The sequence below is a fragment of the Athene noctua genome, chromosome 4 (genome assembly GCF_965140245.1).
Source record: "Athene noctua chromosome 4, bAthNoc1.hap1.1, whole genome shotgun sequence".
Taxonomy (NCBI): domain Eukaryota; kingdom Metazoa; phylum Chordata; class Aves; order Strigiformes; family Strigidae; genus Athene; species Athene noctua.
In genome coordinates this window covers 14,732,994-14,751,220 of record NC_134040.1, presented here as the reverse complement: position 1 = coordinate 14,751,220, position 18,227 = coordinate 14,732,994, and positions in this window count along the sequence as shown.

Sequence of the window (18,227 nt, the reverse complement as noted above, 5' to 3'; positions counted from 1 at the left end):
GGGCTATGAGATCAGTGTGTTTCAATCAATATAATCAACCGCACATGCAATAGCTGTCTGTTGATATGATAGAGAAGAAACAATTATGAAAAAGATAAAATAAAAGCACAGGGACACTTTTCTTTTTTATGCGCGGTGTTACAGCACAGACACCAAACTTAACCTATTAATAGAATGGTCCTACAAATGACATGTTGAAACCATATACAACTTTATCAAATGTACCAACACCTTAGCATGATCAAGTAATTTGTTGAATTTTCATATTTTCCCAAATTATCTACTTATTAGAAAGGACCATTTATCAAGGTATCAACTGTCGAGTGAGAACCTTATGTTCAGTTATCTTACTGTATTCAGGCCACTGTGCTAAAGTTGTCACTATTTAATGTAACTGTTCTTTAACTTTCTTAAAACAAAATAATTATCCCCTTAAGATTTTCACTTTATGTTTTTCCCAATTGACACAAACAATCACTTTTTCACACCTTTTCAAGACTGATCCCCCCCCCCAGTTCCTGACAGTCTGCCCTTACACCTTCCAAAACCCAAAGAAAGATGCAAATCCAGTTCCAGAAAGCTGTGTTTTATTTTGACCTGTTCCTCTTTTCCTTTGGCAAAAAACCTGAAGAACAGACAAGCAAGTGTAATATATTACCTCTGGTGGCTTAGCTGGACAGCAGCAGGGGCTTGTAATAAGGATGTGGTAATACACCACAAGGAATCTGTAGACTCATAAAACTTGACCTTATAAATCTCTACGTTTATCAATTCCATACAGCAGCCACTCCCTGTGGTGGAAGTCTCAGACCAATAAACCTGCAGTTGATAACCATACAATTTATCCTCAATTTTTCCCTCCAGGCCAGCTAATCATGCTACATTAATAATGTCTATAAAAAATTGGAATGTCACTTGCAAATAAAGATACCATCTGATTCTTGTCATTACTTTGCATATAATTAAGGTGTTAAGCAAACTAGTTTACAGTGATAGCCAGGAGTCCTTTTTTTTTTTTTTTTTTCTTGTTCTTATCTCTTTATTTGAAGTTCCTACTCTCTCACTTGAAAACGGCTTTTCTGGGGGTTTTTTGGTTGGTGTTTTTTTGTTTTTTTTTGTTTTTTTTTTAAATTCACTTATCTTCCTGAAGTAGATGACTACTTTCCCTGAACAGTGAACACTGCGGAAACAAGAAAAGGTGTTTCTGCTGCAGGGACCACTGCAGTGCTACATTATGCAGAGGTGTATCATGTACACCCACCATCTTCTGGGAGCATGCTTTAATGTAGAGGGGACCAGGATCTGCTGCTAAAGACCACAGTCTAAATTTTTTTTGAACACTGGTCTGTATGCACTAGTGCTTCTGACCCAGACTCTATTTCTGCCTGTAAAAAGCACCTAAACAAACTCAGTAATCCCTTCATCTCATTCTCATGCCTATCTCCTCCACACAGCTCTTCACACTGGATACACTTAGTGATGTGCAGTGAGAATGATTTCAGATTATTTCTGGTTTTCAGTAAGAAGATTGTTTTAGAGTAAACCCCCCAAAAGAGAATGAAAAGAAATTTAAGATATCCTGATTTATCCTCTGATGCAGTGTTTCATCTTGGATGGAATGGCTGTGTAGCTCCACTTGATAGCTGACTCCAAAGAATATTCCAAAATGGTTGTGAAATGCTATAGAAATGTAAAATAAGACTAATGAGAAAGTAGTAAACGTGTTTTCCGTTTTTTTAAAGCTCTCCTTGCCACTGAATGTCTACAGGAACTCCCAACGGCAAGCAAATTAGTCAGCATTATGCAAGGCAAAGTAAGAGAAGATTGATCCTAAAAGGTCTTACTAGTACCTGACTCCAGAGAAGCTAATGAATCCAGCAGCCATCAAAAGGTGCTCAAATCTGTATGCCTTACATTGAAGATGAGATTTGAGATCATCAGTTGATTTTACCTTACTACGTTTTTTAGAAAAATAGTTTCTTCTATCAAAGCTGTTGCTAGAAATATAAACCTGAACTTGCTGCATATTTGATCTGTGTGTCACCACGAGGCCGATCCTAGATCACTGGACAATATCCCGTATTTCTTGTCCAAGGAATGTGCAGCCAAGGAGAAAACAGAAAAGACTGTTGGCTTGCCACCGCTTCAGTGCACTTGAAGGAGAGAAAGAAAATATAGTACACAGAATAATAAGGAGATACAGTTTATTTTCTCCTACAAGCGACAGAGGAGAAAAAGAGGAATAGAGAATGATTCCTCAAGTCATAAAACTTCCTTGGGACTTTAGTTACAGATGCACTCACACATCTCTTATTAAAGGCAAGACACAGCTCATAAATGAAACTCCAGAGATTTCAGTATATTTAGTGCTTGATTTTGGATTTGAGGAAACTTAGTCCCACAATACATAGGCTAAAACTTTTAAAACTTGCATGAACAAGTTCGCACCAAACAAAGTCACTCAGATTGCCAAAACATGTAACAAGACAATGCACTTGGAAGAAAATATTTTGAGGGAAAACAAATTGAAAATGAACAAATAAAAAATCCAAACGTGATTAAATTTGTTTTTGCTTTATTCCCCTTCTTTTTGCTCAGGAAAAAAAAAAATAAATTGCTGTTTTCAGAAAATCAGGAAAGCTTGACTATTTAATCACCAGAAAGAACAACTAAAGGAATAATAATGACAGCTTAATATAGGAATTCTCTTTCCAATATTATCTTTTCCTGGAAGGCAATGTAAAAAAACAAAACTAGACAGACTCCTTTTTACTATAGATGGACGGTTTATTTATATATATATATATATATTTATCTTACTATAATACAAATTTTTAGTAAAGATGTACTTATATTCTAATATTTTAATCGTGTGATAATTTATAAGTGTGTTTTTAGAGATATGTTAACAAATTCATAATTCTGCTCTGAAAAATAATACTGTCATACCCTGGCTCCTTCAGTTAGTGATAGTTATGCCACACATTTTATTTGGGCTAGAATTTTTCTCAAAGAATTTTTGGATACAGAACCATATATAGCATAAAATAAAGCAGTTTTGATGGATCTCACTAATTATCTTGTAGTGGAACAAGTACTGCATTTCAGACAAAATGGAATGCTTACTAGACTTTAAAAATATATAATACATAATATTATATTACATTACATTATTTTCACCCTTTATCAAGATCAGCATAAAAATAAGCTGGTATTTGAACTGTTTATTCTATCTAGTGTAGTCTTTTGTTGTATATGTATAATGGAAATGGTAAATTGCAAACACTGGATCTGATTCTGCAGTGACCACTAACCACAGAAGTTGTATCTCTGCTTTCTTTTACAGAAAGTCGATCTGCCAGTCCTTCAGAAAGTAATCCTGCCTCATCAAACCAGTTCCATGGAGGAATTTCATGTCCAATTATTTGAATGACTAGGATTACGTATGTAAGATCCGCAAATTCAAATGCTTGTAATCATCATATATTTTTTTTCTAGTTGATTAATGCAAAATATGTCTACACTGCGTAAAGGGAGAAGTGAATAGATTCTGGAAGTACGAGTAGCCTGAGAAAATAAAAGGACTATGTAGTGCAGGGTATTGCTGGTGGATGTGCCAGTTCACCTACTCAAGGATTATTCTCCTTAGAAAAGTGCCTGTCAAATTAGGCAAGATTGTTTTTCTATATCTGAGCTGGCTTATGTAGAAACAGTACAGGTATCAGTACATTCTGCTCACTGTTTTTCCAGCACTCAGGTTAGCTGTCAGAAATCCATCTCTGGCACCTCTGCATCACCTTGTGGTCAGACTGAAGCAGCATAATAATTCAAATATTTAAGTAGTCCTATTCTTTGGCAGGGCTTTATGCCCTCCTGAATCACACTTTCCTCTCATCTGCACTTCTGCAAAAGTTGTAAGTATAGAATGCTCCCATTCCTGTGAAAGGGGGCATTAAGCCCCTGCAGCAGCTTATGCAGGTCCTCAAAAGACTGTATGAGTTTAGGCTGCTGAGGCTAATTAGTTCCCACAGGGTGAAGAGGCAGAAAAAGAAATTTGGCAAGAGTTCTTTTTTTGAAAGGCCCCATGTCATTGTAGCTGCAGCCTTATTTTCAGACATTCCCAGTCTTAGCTTATGCTCTGGAACCTCTCCAGTCCCCTGAACTCCACCAGGGCCTGTCTACATAGGAAAACCACTGAAATAGTTATGGTAGAATGACTGCTCAGGGGTAGCCTATTCGAACAGAAAAGTGATTTAAGCCTGGACCAATCACTACTTTTCCAAATAAGAATCATTCATCTAGAATAACCCCCCTTATTCCAGAAGAGAAAGTTCACATGGGGAGATATTTCACTATAAACGTTGGTCAGTAGAACCATATGGGCAAGCTCAAAATGTCACATCTAGAGAAATAAATGCCATCGCTAAGATTTTGACATTTTTTTCTTGTCATAAAATTCATAGTTTGGTTCATGCATTAAATGTTTTCTTAGCAGATCTTGTGGGAAGACTTGGATGTAACTATGTTTATATTGTTACATAAATAATACATATTTAAATACTCACAATGAAATCCTAGTCAAAAGTGACAGAGTGTCTAAGATTTTATGCTTTTTACAGAGAAACTGACCTACTCTCCATAAGTAAGAAAGAAAAGCTTTCCATGTGAACTATAAACTTCTGAGTTAGATGGTGAACTTGTGTGAAGTTCTGTTTTGTACAAAGGACACCAAGAAATATGGGAATTACTCAGTGCTGATCAAGTTGCAGAGGGGCAAGGAAGCAGAGCTTCCTGACAGAGGGAGCAGTGGGCTGACACTGTGGAAACAGAATCTATTTCTGGCTCCCTCACTGACGTGCTGCATAGGCTTTGTGATAACGATTATAATAATCACTTTTGTAACATAAAGACCTCATGTGGGATGCAGATAACTATCTTTTAAAACAAACGGAGTGTATCCATGCAATTTATATGTTCAGCAAGTCAATAACATTAAATATTTTTAATTCTGACGGTCTTTCAAAATGTCTATAGTCATTAGACGCTTTCCTATTAAACTGCTTCCTGTAATAACAACTGGCAAATGCTTCAAAATACTCTGAGTTTTCTCAAAGCAGGATAGTTGGCAGAGAAGCTGTGGCTGCCCCCTCCCTGGCAGTGTTCAAGGCCAGGTTGGACGGGGCTTTGAGCAACCTGGTCTAGTGGAAGGTGTCCCTGCCCATGGCAGGGGGTTGGAAGAAGATGATCTTTAAGGTCCCTTCCAACCCAAACCATTCTATGATTCTTGTGCAATAGTGATTATAATGATTCTTTAAATTGTCCTATAATGTAATCAACTAATGACGACAACAACAAGCAGAATCATTGTTTGTACAATCTCTTAGTGATCAGTTATAGCAAAAACTACTTGTAAGTCATTTTGCTAATAAAATAAATAGATTTGTAGAAAAAAAAATAATTATTCTTTTCAGGCATTATTGGCTTCTGTAGTTGGGTAGGGATACTAAGTTTTGAACATAACTCCTTGTTATTGTTGTACAGAACTGTGTTCTAGGTCAGGAGAGTGCTTAAATGTCTGTAAGGAGCTGCTTTGGACCTCAGTGAACAGAACAGAAATGTATGATTGAAGTTAAACATATACTTAAGAGACCAGCCTTCTAAATAGATACTAAATCTGAGTTGGTTCATTGGTCTGTAGTTAATCTAGAGAAAGGGGAAATATATTGTTTCCCTGCATGAAGAAACAAGGTGGAAGAGCCAAAATTGTTTTCTCCTCCTCACTGGGGAGGAATGAGGTAGTATGAGAAGCACTCCATACCTGTTACAGGCATGGTCATGATGCGGTGGCAGAACAAGAACTACATCTGCGGTTGGCATAGAAGAGCAGATCATTATACAGCAGTGGTTTGGCACACTGTGGCAAGAGTATAAAGGGGCCACATCTTTCACGTCTTCTATATCTTAGGAAGAGTGCAGAGAGGTCTAAAACCTGCCTTTCTGTTAGCAAACACATTGGGCTTGCTCTAGAAGCTATCAAATAGTACCGTTACTGTCTAGTTGATGTGCAAAATCTGCATGTTTTCTTCAGATTTTTCTCCCTTTCTACAAACTGTAGAAAAAAAATGTGTAATTTTTTTCCGGACAGAGTTCTAAGGGAGTCATATTGGTTTATTTATTTGGTTTTAGCACCAAGTTACATAAAACTATTGTACCAAAGAAAAGAGACTGGGCACAATTCACGAAGGAAAGTATTTTGGGTGAATGTAAAGTTCTAATTTATTCAGCATATTTTTTAGGCCTTGCATTTTATCCTTTTTTAATTAACTCATTTCTAAGCTTTAAATCTTGTACAAAAATATTTTATTGGAATTTCATTACCATTGTTTTCCTTGGGAAGGCAGCTTATAATCTTCATGATATTATTGTAAAGCCATCACTAAGCAACATGCTTTGGCATTTGTAGAAGCCTTTGTCCACCTCCTTCCCTCCACCCAAATGCACAAATTTGCATTTACTGTTAAAATATTATGGATGCTGACACCAGTTTAGCCACAAGACCTGGTGTTAGACTGTCTCTAATTGATTTAATTATTCATAATTGCTCAGCTGGGGCTTATGTGTACTTCAGCATGATTAAGGGAGAACATACAAGTCTGCAGCTAATGATGTGTTCCATCATAATTTACAACCGTGAAGTTGCTAGAGCTAAATTGCATAAGCATAGTACATTTCTAATACTGTTTAGAATGCTTTTTCAGACCTTGCAAAAAAAAAAAAAAAAAAAAAAAAGAAAGAAATAACCCAACCACATTTCTGATGCTCTTCATAAATGAGTTTTAAGGAAGGATTAGAACAGCGTGCTGTCATTGGGTTTGTTTAAATTAAAATTATCGATAGAATCAGATCAACAGATCTGAGTCCATTGAATATGTGATTTAATTGCAATGCATTTCTTTTTGTTGCCCCCTTTCTAAGTGTACTTACTTAAACCTCCTTTCTACTTGTTCATCTTGTGCTAAATATGAAGAAATTTCCCATGAAAAATGTTGTCATTTGTGATTTTTAAAAAAGAAAAGTAACTTCTGTCAATATGATGCATGAAAATGATCACACAGTGGCTTCCTTAATTGTCACCAAGCATGTTTTCATAATTAGTTCAAGACAAGCAATTCTGACAATGTCATGTACATTTTATGAGACAACATCCCTGAATACTGTTACTGAGGGATGGTGCCTTTCTTGTCTTTCAACAGTTTCTTACACATGGTGAACACTATTGGGAAAAAAAACAATAGCAAAAATACCAGAAATGAACAACATTTCCAGTGTAACTGGATAATTTCAGATAGGGCCTCATTTTTGCTTCTGATTGGGAAAAAACCCCATATTTTTTGGAATTCTATGTGTCAGGAAAGGAAAACAAAGATGTGGTATGCTGTGAATGACGAATTTCTATAGTCTTAATATTGTTAGTACGAAGTACGGCATTTCTTAAGCATTCACTCAGACTAGTGTCTTAATAAGAGAGAGAGAAAGGACAGTTTACAGGATTATATTCAGTTTAATTTTAAACTGAATGTTAAATCAGACCAGCTGGTGATGCAAACTAGAAAATGCAGCATCATTGCCCTGACAGGAAGGGCAGCGTGGCTTTGTCTGGAGCAAGTCTCAATTGCTGCTAACATGGCATTAACTTTCTGTGGTACTTCATATTTTGGATACCTTTGAACAAAGAACATTCCAAAAAAGGTTTTCCCCCAAGTCCTGGTTCCTAACACACACTTTTCTTTTTTGGACCTTGGAGAGACACAACATGCAGCATTTAGAACTGCAGTGTATTATCAGAACGATGCAATTACAATTATTTATTTAAGCTGGTTCTGAACCAGGGAATCCTGATATGAAGCTGGAGCCAGTAAAGGCTTGAAAAACTACTGACAATAAGCAATTCTTCATGGAACAAAACTATTACAATAGAGGGTCTTTGATCTTGCCTGTCTCCTGTTGCCAATTGAACTTTGTCACCATGCACTGTCATCCACAAGGGAGCACTTTTGAATTAAGCAGTCTACAGCAATTTAGTCTGTTCCAGCTTTGAAGTGCCAACATCAGTCAGGCCAGTACTAACTTTTTTCATTAAATTTTTTTTGAGTTCTCTTAGGAGTTTAGCAGTCCTGGCATTTAGATAACTAAAGTCAAGAAACCAAGGCACTAAGACATCAAAAGCAAGAGGGGCCCCTAAAATACAAATGTGAACAATCATTAGGCTCTAATGGTGCACTTCATTAATGTCCACTTCAAAGTAAAAGTTTACTGACTTTGGGATTGACTAATTTACACATTGTGGGAAATTGCTGCCAGCCATGCATGTAACCACTAAATATTTCTGGAATAAATAGAAACGCCCTCTTCCTTCAGAAATCAGGAACTGCAAACTGAGCCTTTAATTACAAGATGGCCTTTCATTTGAATCGGAATGGAAAACCTGTCTAGCACGGAAATCACTAAAGCTACGTGTAGTTATCATAGAGACACACAGATGTCAATCAGCATCCTTTTGCAAATTTATTTCCCTCTTCCACACTCTGCAGCTAAATAGGAATATTACAGCATAGTCTGGTTTGCTTTTGTGTGTGCTCATCTAGTCTTCACAAATTCTTATTTTACTTTGGAACCTAGAGCCTGCTGAAAAGACAGTCTTATCTAAGTAAAAATGGTTACTACAGCGCTAAGATTGAGTTTCTTTGGGAGGAGGGAAAGAGCTGTACTACTTTAACAGTGAGTGGTAACTCTTACATGAGTAAACAAAGTACCACTGTGCTAACAGACTGCATTCACATTCCAAGTTGTCCTAGTCCAGCAACATATAAAAAAAAATAATCATAAACTAACCACCAGAGTTAAAAACATAATTCAGAATGGAAGTTACTACACTAAGAAACATCTACTGTACATGAACTGTCAAAGCAACACCCTCATGCAGAAAAGTCTAAGATGATGTGGGCTGGTTTGTAAAAGAACTGAGCAGATGCAAACTTTCTTATGCTGTCAGTAAGGATTGCCTACATTACAAAATGTGGTTGCGTTTGAATGGAGTTGTGATAACTGAGTGAGAGGACGGGAGGCCAGTCACAAGTTAGAGGTCAATGGAAGCCAGGAAAAATTGTGTTCAGCTGATGCTATGGTGAATATAATTTGTCCTTGTCTAAACACTAACCACTAAGAGATGGTAACATCCTGCCATCTAACTAGATTGCTTCCAATCTTGTTCAAGCACAATCAAATCTTTTATCTAGACAAGCCTCACTGTGGCTGTAAAATCTCAGGCCCCATAAAAAAATCAAGCTATTGACTCTTAAAGCGTAAAAGAGCCTAGAAAACATTTTGCTTAAAATGGTTCTGTATATGATTGCCAGAAATCCACACTTTAGTGTGAATGCTTAGAAAAAGAAAACTGTTATGGATGTACATTGGGCAAAATATGGAGAGATGGTTGCCAAGGGTTATGATGAAAAATAGGGAAAAGAGTTATAATGTTTCTGCTTTATATTTCAACTAACTTCCTTAATTTTTAGCAATTACCTTCTTGTTGCAACATTTTAATAAAAGTCTGTGCCTTCATGCCTGGTAGGGAAGCTAACTTGCCATGGGCAAGAATGGCAAAAAAAAAAAAAAAAAAAAGGGAAAAAAAACCACTTAGCAAACCACAAATTTCAGAGACCTAGTCACATCTGTGTTTTATCAGCTTTTTCCGGATAGTATTACACCAAACAATTGTCTGCAGATCGGTAGACAGCTGAGACTTTAAAGTGCTGAATTACTGAGAAAATGCTAGAGATAAAAAACAGCACATGTATCCTATCAATGTAATGAAACCAACCTGCTGCTAGCGCCATAGTGCCTTAGTTCTAAGTACTCTGTAGAGGAACGGAAGGCTTTCATTTAACTCTTAAGAGGAAAGCAAGGGAAAGAAGAGTAAAGGTCATCTAATACCAGCCTTAATCACAGAACTGAAATACTCTCAGATATATGAAGGGAGGAATGCTTGGTGTTCAAAATAAAACACCAACAGCAGACAACAAGAGTGTGTCTGATCATACTGGGGGTTGTATTTCCTGTTGGAAATTCCCAAGACTTAGGCTGATGTCAAATGGAGTTACAGACATGGAGCATGGCAAAAGCTGAAACTAAAAAACCTGGCTACTCAGGCACTACCACATAAAGGCCAATTCAATCTAGTAGAAAACTCTCCAACAGAAGGTAGATTCAGTACATCAGCCAGAAGGTACATTGGAAATGAATAATGTATATTTCCTGAATGGAGAATGGTTATTAAGCATCATAGCTGCTACTCAATGACAGATGTAAAATTTGAAGTTATGTTTAGAACTCCAGAAAGTATTCTACAGTGTACTCTAAGTATAAATAAAAGGGAGAAATGCAGAGATTCAAATAAAGCTCTTCACTCATGATTGTTGAAATTTTTTTGTTTTTTTTTACATTGTGTTAGGATTGCATTGCAGATTAGATATCAAGTTTACCTGGCTGAGCGTGATACTCAAGTGTCAGAGGTGAAATAACTCATAAAGTATTTGACTGTACTTACTGAAGGTAATGATAAAACTTCAAGGGTGAATTTTTTTTAATTAAAAAAAAAAATTGGACTGTGTGACTTATTTCACTGAAGTTCAAATTTTACTTTTCTGACTTCTGTCAGAATAAGAGCTAGCCTAAAATGACTCCATAACATGAGAGAGAACTCCATTTTCACCGTTTGGACTTACAGTTCCACTATAGTAAAGCTAAGAAATTCCAGCAGGAACTGACCTGTTGTATCAGATGTTGTATAACAGAAACTAAATATGGTCCCTTCCACAAAGAAATCTTTGAAATAACAAAAGGTAATGAGTGAAGAATAAACCAGGTAGTTACTATAAACCTTTTTATATTCATATATATTCTAATCGGGATTTGATTAAATGTATGAAAGTAGTCTTTCTCCATTAGTCCCTCAGGCTCCAAATGACTCTCAATTAGCCATTTAAAGTTAGCTAATTTTTGTCTGTTTTGTGGTAGAGCCACAGAAGAGACACATGAAAGAGGAGCAATATTTACTTCGGGCAAGAAATTCCTAGCTTTAGGAGTAGTGCAGGGAAGAGCACAAAGGCTGCAGAGACGTTTATGAGCAAATGTCAGCTGAAGCAGGCAGCATGGGGAAAGTGTGGGAGATGAGAGTTGATAAGTAGAAAAAGTGGAGAGAGGATCTTTTTTTAATTAAAAAGTGACTTTGAAGTCTTATGCACTAAAACATCTGAACATACGATTAATGTCACAAATATCCATAATGCTCAATACTTGAATTTAATTACTGTTTTCATATGAACTTTCTGAACGTTTTTTATGCACGTATGACTATTCTTGGAACTGGGTGTACCATGGACACATACTTGAACTGCACTTGGACATGTAGCGTAAAAGAAATTATGAAGTGGAAACCACTCATTTCATGCATTTCCAGTTGGTCCCATTTTAATTCACTCTGCTATGTAATCAAGTGTAAAAGTGTGAGAAAACTAATATGTACAAAACCTATAAATTCACCTTATTGTCACCTAATTTAATGCATTCTTAGGGGAAATATAGTGGAGAACTGAGTAGTTTGCAGTTTATTTTTAAAGCTCCTTAATTAAGTGTCCAAACTCCACAAAATTACATGGAAGTATATAAAATGGGCTTTTATACACCAAAATTCTTACTAAGAATTGGATTATGAGATTGAGATGTCATGCATAAATTAATTCTAATGAATTACAGGGCTCTGTCAGCACTGAATACTCTTCCACAGAACTGTGGGGACACTGCTGCAATGCCTCATACGTTAATGTTCGTCAACCAACAGGCAAACAGAGCTACTTATAAATTCTATGTCAGATAGATATTGTCTGTTAAGAGAACAGAATATTTAGGTGTATAACGACTAGCAAAATATTGAAAGATGGAACTAAATTTCAAACAGCTTTATGAACAAAATATGACTGGAGACACCCTGTGTATTATGGTTTCAGGGAATGTAAGTGGTGAAATTAGTCCCATCAATACACAAATATAGAAGATTTTTCTTTTGTTTACAAAGCTAAGATTTCAAAAGTTTCCAAGCAATAGCGCATGTCATTCACTTATTGTTCCAATTCCTTTCTTCTTTAATGTTGATTGATTTGAAAAGATTGTCTTTAATTCAAAAGCTGTTTTCATTTTAGTTTTCATCTTTCTGTCATGTTCCAAATAAGATGAAATTGAATTACCCTCAAGTATAAACAAAAGAGTTTTGATTTTCTTATTTGCTTTATCCCCTAAAGACTGCAAAGATTGCATATAAGCATCTTTTTATTTCTCTTACCTCTAGTCTAGACAACACCATGAGTGGATGAAAATTTTCCAATATCAGTCCTTTCTTACACTTTGTGCATAAAAATGATAGCATTTCTTATATCACAGGAAATATCTATGGCTTACATTTTTATTGCTAAAATGTCTTGTGTCACAGTTTGTGTGCAATCACTTTGTGTGCAGTGATACCTGTATCATTCTGACACGCAGAGGCTGTTCCCTCATTCAATTGCTATAACTCAGCAGTTCTCTGTGAAGTAGCTTAAAAGAACAACGTTAAGGTTACTAGGACAAAAATTTGATAGACATTGTCATACTTTTGTCTAGATAGTTTGCTCTTTCAGACTCTTCAGGACTCTACAGAAGAAATAATTATTTTATCACTCATCAGTGTTGAATATAAGAAAATACACCTATGTGGCCAAACACAAATGAGATACTTCTCTACAGGTTACACTGTTCCCCTTTAAAGGGAAAAGAAAGAAGGAAAAAGAAAGTGCAGAGTTTTATGAACAAAATATGGGTGGAGTGAGATATGAGAAATCAGATCTTGGGAATTCTTATATAATCAGTATAATATGTATAATAATATATAATATTCTTATATAATCAGAAGGTCATGTTCAGCAAAGGGAAAAGACAGTCATACCAGTGCATGTGCACTTTGCCCAACTTCATACCAGGCTCTGTGGTGAGAGATGATCAGAACGTTTGTACTTAAACCAAAATAGTAATAAATTTTTACTTGCTTTCTTTTGGTAACAGTGCTCTCATATAGTTCTCTGTAACTGTCTATGTTCTTATGTTTTGCTACCAGCCCCACTTAATTTTAGCATCAAGACACTCTGTTGTACCTGCCTGGTCGTTCTCCAAAGCTATGCCAATCCTAACATTGCATTACCTATACCGGCCAACTCACTTTCATTTTATAGTCTTTTCTTCCATCAGACGTGCTGAACAGAATAGTGCTTGGGTTTACACAAGGAGAAATGCATGTATATTCTGCCTGACAAAGTCAGACATTGACTCAAGGTATTTACATTTCCATGTCAGCATAAAAAAAAAAAAAAAAACAAAAAGAAAAAGAAAAAAGAAAATAAAATCCCTTCACATAAACCAAACTTTTTAGCAGTCCAAAAGGCCAGTCCCATCCCCTATGAACTAATGTAAAGGTGCTGTAGGTCAGCATTTCTGGCTATATAGCCTTGAAAATATGCTTTTCATAGTACTGAAATATTTCATTCATTCTTACTCCACATTTAAAGGCAACCTAGAAAAGTATGCATCAGCAAGTAAGAGTTAAGAAGACAGATGGGTCTTTCAACTGTTTAGTGCATACAAAAGCTATTGCAAATTCTCTGATTAGCACTTTTGACTTATGCACAGTGACTAGATCCCAGCAATGATTTACTGAGATTGGCTCAATCACCATACTGATGACATGTATTGCTTGTTATTTTAGCAAATTGTTTTTCCTCCAAGCCAATTAATTCTATTCTGATTGAATAGCATACACTGAGTGTCAAAAGCTTTTACAGTCTCTTTTTTATTTTCAAATCATGCAGAGAAAGGAGTCAAAATTAATCTGCAGGATTCTGAAGTTGCTATGTACAATTTTAATTTATTTTATTTTATTTATTTCTTAGGCCTATGTTAATAAACTGTTGACCTAATGGTTTCTGGGTGGAATTTAGCTTGATTTCTTCCAGGGGAAAAAAATGACCAAATATGTGTTTGCTTGTTTTCACCTATTTATAAGATTCAAAGCTATTGATTTTGGAATACATTCTTATCCTGAAATACTTTTAAGGTGTAACAGCTAGTACAGGAAGCACAGCACAGATTACTTATTTTCAAGACACAGTGAAAGTAAAAATTATTTTACAGGTATGTTCTTATCACAGAGAATTATATATATATATACATATATATATACACACACATTATCTCCTACTAAAACATAATTCCTGTTAGTAGAAATAGAAGAATTTTCCCTTTGATTGAAATGAAGCTAAGAAACACAGGGAAGCAATCCATTCACAGTTGAGAGTGCTATTTTATTCCATGGCCAGCCAAGTATCATCAGACAAAAAGTTTCTGTAGATTCATTCACTACCCATTTCAAAGACTTGAATGACAGGGAATTATGAGGACCAGAAAGAATAAAAATGAAATAGTGGTGACTTAAGTGACATGCTGACATGAAAAGTTACAAGATGCACAAACCCTCAAAAACCAAGCCTAACTGTTTATGTGCTAGAAACCACACAAAGTAGGCTTCCATATGAATGGTAATAAATATTGCAAAAATGCAACAACTGTGAATAGGATTTGCATAAGCACAGGAAACAATGTAATCAGTCCTCTCTACCCAAGCTTAGGAAGAAAATCTTAAATTAGTAAACAGTGGGGATATACTCAGTAAATCTCATGTAAAATGTGCCTTTCTGTCCCTTTACGCTGTCTGCAGAAGTGATGCGCATTGCCATTGTTTTAAATGCAAATATTGTCAAAATAGTAGATTTTTACCTTTGTCCTTTCTTCTAAATAATCCCATTATTTTCCAGATTTGCTGTAATGTGTCTGATGTGAATAACATTATCTTCGTATATCAAAACCACTGAATATACTAGATGAAAGGGAGAAGTCAATATTTTTACCAAAATATTTGGGCAAAAATTATTATTCTACTTTCTACAAGCTTTTTGATATCATCAGTCAAGAGCTAGGATATTAGATTTGAATATTTGATCTTACAAATTTACAGTGAAGTTATTTTAGTATTTCCTTTAAAAATGAACTGGATTATAGCCTCTGTGTAATTTACACTGAGGACTGAAGGAATCTATATCAATATCTAATTTATGCTGCCTCTTTACATGTATATGGTGCCAACTCTGTAAGCTATATATTCAAATAAGATACTCTGTAATTCTCAATATAGATATATTTTTAATGTTTTTTTTGTTTTTTTTTTTTATTAAAGTGTTCAATGTTGCTCTTATGTGATAGCAAAGAAGCTTTCCCTTGGTTAAATTAATAAATATATTAAATGCTGTTTTCATAAGACTTTGTCTCTTAAGATACTCTTAACTAGCACAAACTTCAGGATGAAACCAAGATATGCATATTATAGCAAAGAAGATAAATTATAATTGAATTTTATAATATACCAAAGATTTATATTAAAGTAACTGTAGTTACTTTGGAATCTGTATGAGGAATTTCTACTTTGGAATTCTATGAGGAATCTGTTTAAAAATGAAGCAAAATTTAACCAAAGATCTGTACCTGTAGGGAACTTCCCTGATTTTCTTTCTAATTTCTGCTATTCCTTTTTTCCAATATCTTGCCTGCCCTCTTAGATTCAGCTGAATTGTTCCTCAACTTTCTGGTGTTGACTTGATGCTTCATTTTCACAATTATTTTTCAGATTTTTTCCCACAAACAGCCTTCTGGTTCTTCCTTGAACCTGTATTTGAAATTGTAAATTGGAAGTAATTGACCTATCAAACTTCTGGTTTGCATATTCCAAACATTTGACTCTTGGAAGGCATCAAATACAGACACAAATTTTACAGGTTGTCCCCTTCAATAATTTCATCCAGAATTAACTTGGAAAAACTCTGCTTGGATAATCCGAAGTACTCACATGTTTAAACCAGAGAGGTTTCTGTGAAATACTCAGTTCAAGCACCTGAGCAAATATGGACTCTACAGAGAAAGATGTCTACATTTCCTACTCTGCAGCCAGTTCTGCACTGTGAAGTTATTGCTATTACAGTAGAAAACAAGGCCTCCTTTTGCTTAGTGGACATTAGTTGTGAACTAAAACATTGAAAGTAAGCAGCCTGCCAGTTTCACAGACCTTAACACATCACTCTCCATGACAACATGGAACCCAGAGGAAGGAAGAATATTCCTGGGGGAAAACTGAGAAGTGCAAAGAATTTTTAATTTTTTTAAAATCTGGGATGTGGTGTTTATTTTTGTAAGCTGAAAACTACTGTTTGAAGTCCGTTTGTGTTGGTAGATTACTTTATCTACTCTTCCTCAGGGAACAGACACTACACTATCACTTTGTATACACTACACTGATAGTGCCTCTATGTTTGAGCATGGAATTGTATGCCATTACGTTCAAGTGCTTTATTTTCCCCTAGAGTTCTGGAACACTAGAGGAAACTTGCCTGTTAATGGAGGAGAGCCTTGCTTTATTGTTTTTTCTTTCAAACTTTGAGTTTGTGTGTCAAAGGGCTAAAGAGGCTTTTTAATACGCAGAAAATTTAAAGATACAAGAGGGAAAGAGGTAAGACAAAAAGAATTTTAATAACACAAAAATCAGCAAAATTTTCTAAATTATACCTTGACAGACAGTTATAAGAACAGCTCAGAGAAACCCTCTGTAGGAAAGCTGTAAACATATAGAAAAATTAATAACATTTTCAGAGGCAATGAAGTTGCTTAAGAGCCTAGGTCCCCACAACTGTCATTCAGATCTGGGTTCCAAAACCATTGAAATGTCCTTGAAAGTTTTATCTAAAAACAATAACAACCATGTTTCTGCACCCAGGTAACTCCTTTAATAAGAAAGGAACTCTGTCCTTTTTAAAGGATGAAGTGCCTCTCAGTGATAGCTTCAATCACACTAAGTGTTGGCGTAGACACGCAACTACCAAATCTACTTTCTTACAGATGTGCAGAGCCACAACTTAAACTCAAGCATCAGGCTCTACATCCCCTCATCCAGGATACATAAAGTCTAAGTCAATGGCAGTACAGAGACTCAAGAGGATCCATGTCACTTCATAAATGTCCTCAGTTTCCCCAGTTGTAATTGATGGAAAAGAAGAAAAACCATATCCCATGTGCTTTCAGTAAGGGACACAGGATTTGATACTGTAACATGGGAACTGCCATCTCATGTTGGGCATCTAGCACCCTCTACATTAGACTACTGAACTTCATCCTCAGGACATTCTTTTCACTGATCAAGACAACACAATTTAGAAAAAGGTCACAAGAGAATAAGGCAAGCATACACATAAATGCCTCTACTTCCACATAAGGCAGCTGTGAACAGCTTGAACCTGTGCTTAAGTCCACACTTGCCTGCATTAATATTATCATTGCCCCCGGAACATTATCCTGGAACAGAGCCCACACTGTGTTCAAAGAGAAGCCCACATGCATACCTGTAATGTGGAGGGACTGGTACCATGAATGCCATTTTCTTTTGTGGCACCATCATGTAGCCACTGTCAGACAAGTTGACTTGGGCCATGACATTAAGAGCCGAAAGGAAAGATGGTGATTGTAGGTGTCAGCAGACTAAGTTTGCCTGTAAATGTTGAGAAGACAAATCCATGACTACATCCTTGTGACACAGTCAGAAAAGCTGTGTTACGGAATGTGCACGCTCGAGCCTGCTCTGTAAACCATACTGCTAAATCATGGCACAGACGCTACTAGCATCGTTTGCTCAGAAGTATTTAGGAAGGCAACTTCATTAAAGACTGTACTTCTAGCAGAGTTCTGACAGCATTATAGAGGAGCACCCTTTTTATTAGGTTTAACATAACTAGCTTTGGTAACGTCTGAATTTAATATAAATAATCTAATTTATTTAATTCCAATAGCAAATTCTCAAATATCTCTTGATTACAGTAGATCTTAAAACACCTTAGAAGATAACACTAGGCATTTTACAGGTGGAGGAACTGAAGCTCACAGTAATTAAAGTAGCATCACCCATAAAGACAATGGTTCAGTCATTAAATTTACCTGTGCTGTATCCCATCACAGAAGAAACTAAAGCAAGTCTCTCATTGGTTATAAAA